The sequence below is a fragment of the Neopelma chrysocephalum genome, unplaced genomic scaffold (genome assembly GCF_003984885.1).
Source record: "Neopelma chrysocephalum unplaced genomic scaffold, ASM398488v2 Primary Assembly neopelma1_87490, whole genome shotgun sequence".
NCBI lineage: Eukaryota > Metazoa > Chordata > Aves > Passeriformes > Pipridae > Neopelma > Neopelma chrysocephalum.
The window spans coordinates 1-501 of NW_020916848.1; the positions used below are offsets into that span (position 1 = coordinate 1).

The following is a 501-nucleotide window of genomic DNA, read 5'->3' on the forward strand; positions in this document are numbered from 1 at the left end:
CCACAAACTTCACCTGTAGATTAACACCAATACACCTCTTTTTTTTTGGGGGGGGTCACCTCTTTTACCTGTACATTGACCCCCCCAACCTCGTTCTTTTTTTGGGGGGGTTACAAACTTCACCCGTACGTTGTCCCCCTAAAATCTTATTTTTTTGGGGGGGGGGGTCACCCCCTTTACCTGTACATTGACCCCCCCACACCTGATTTTTTTTTGGGGGGGGGTCACCCCCTTTACCTGCAGATTTATCCCCCCCAACCTCGTTTTTTTTCGGGGGGGTCACAAACTTCACCTGTACATTGCCCCCCTAAAATCTTATTTTTTGGGGGGGGGGGTCACCCCTTTTACCTGCACATTGACCCCCCCAACCTCGTTCTTTTTTTTTGGGGGGGGTCACAAATTTTACCCATAGATTGACACCCCCACACCTTATATTTTTTGGGGGGGGGTCACCCCCTTTACCTGCACATTGACCCCCCCCAACCTACAAACCGACCCCCC

The 501-nt window shown here is 50.9% G+C and overlaps 1 long non-coding RNA gene across 1 annotated transcript; it reads right to left on the reverse strand.

Annotated features, from left to right (window-relative positions):
• Positions 1–158: 158 nt before the first annotated feature.
• On the reverse strand, positions 159–479 carry LOC113979688. Its single transcript, XR_003537955.1, has 2 exons — positions 427–479; positions 159–369 (listed from the first exon to the last, which is right to left on the reverse strand). It is a non-coding gene; the product is annotated as an uncharacterized LOC113979688 (long non-coding RNA).
• Between the last annotated feature and the right edge of the window lie 22 nt (positions 480–501).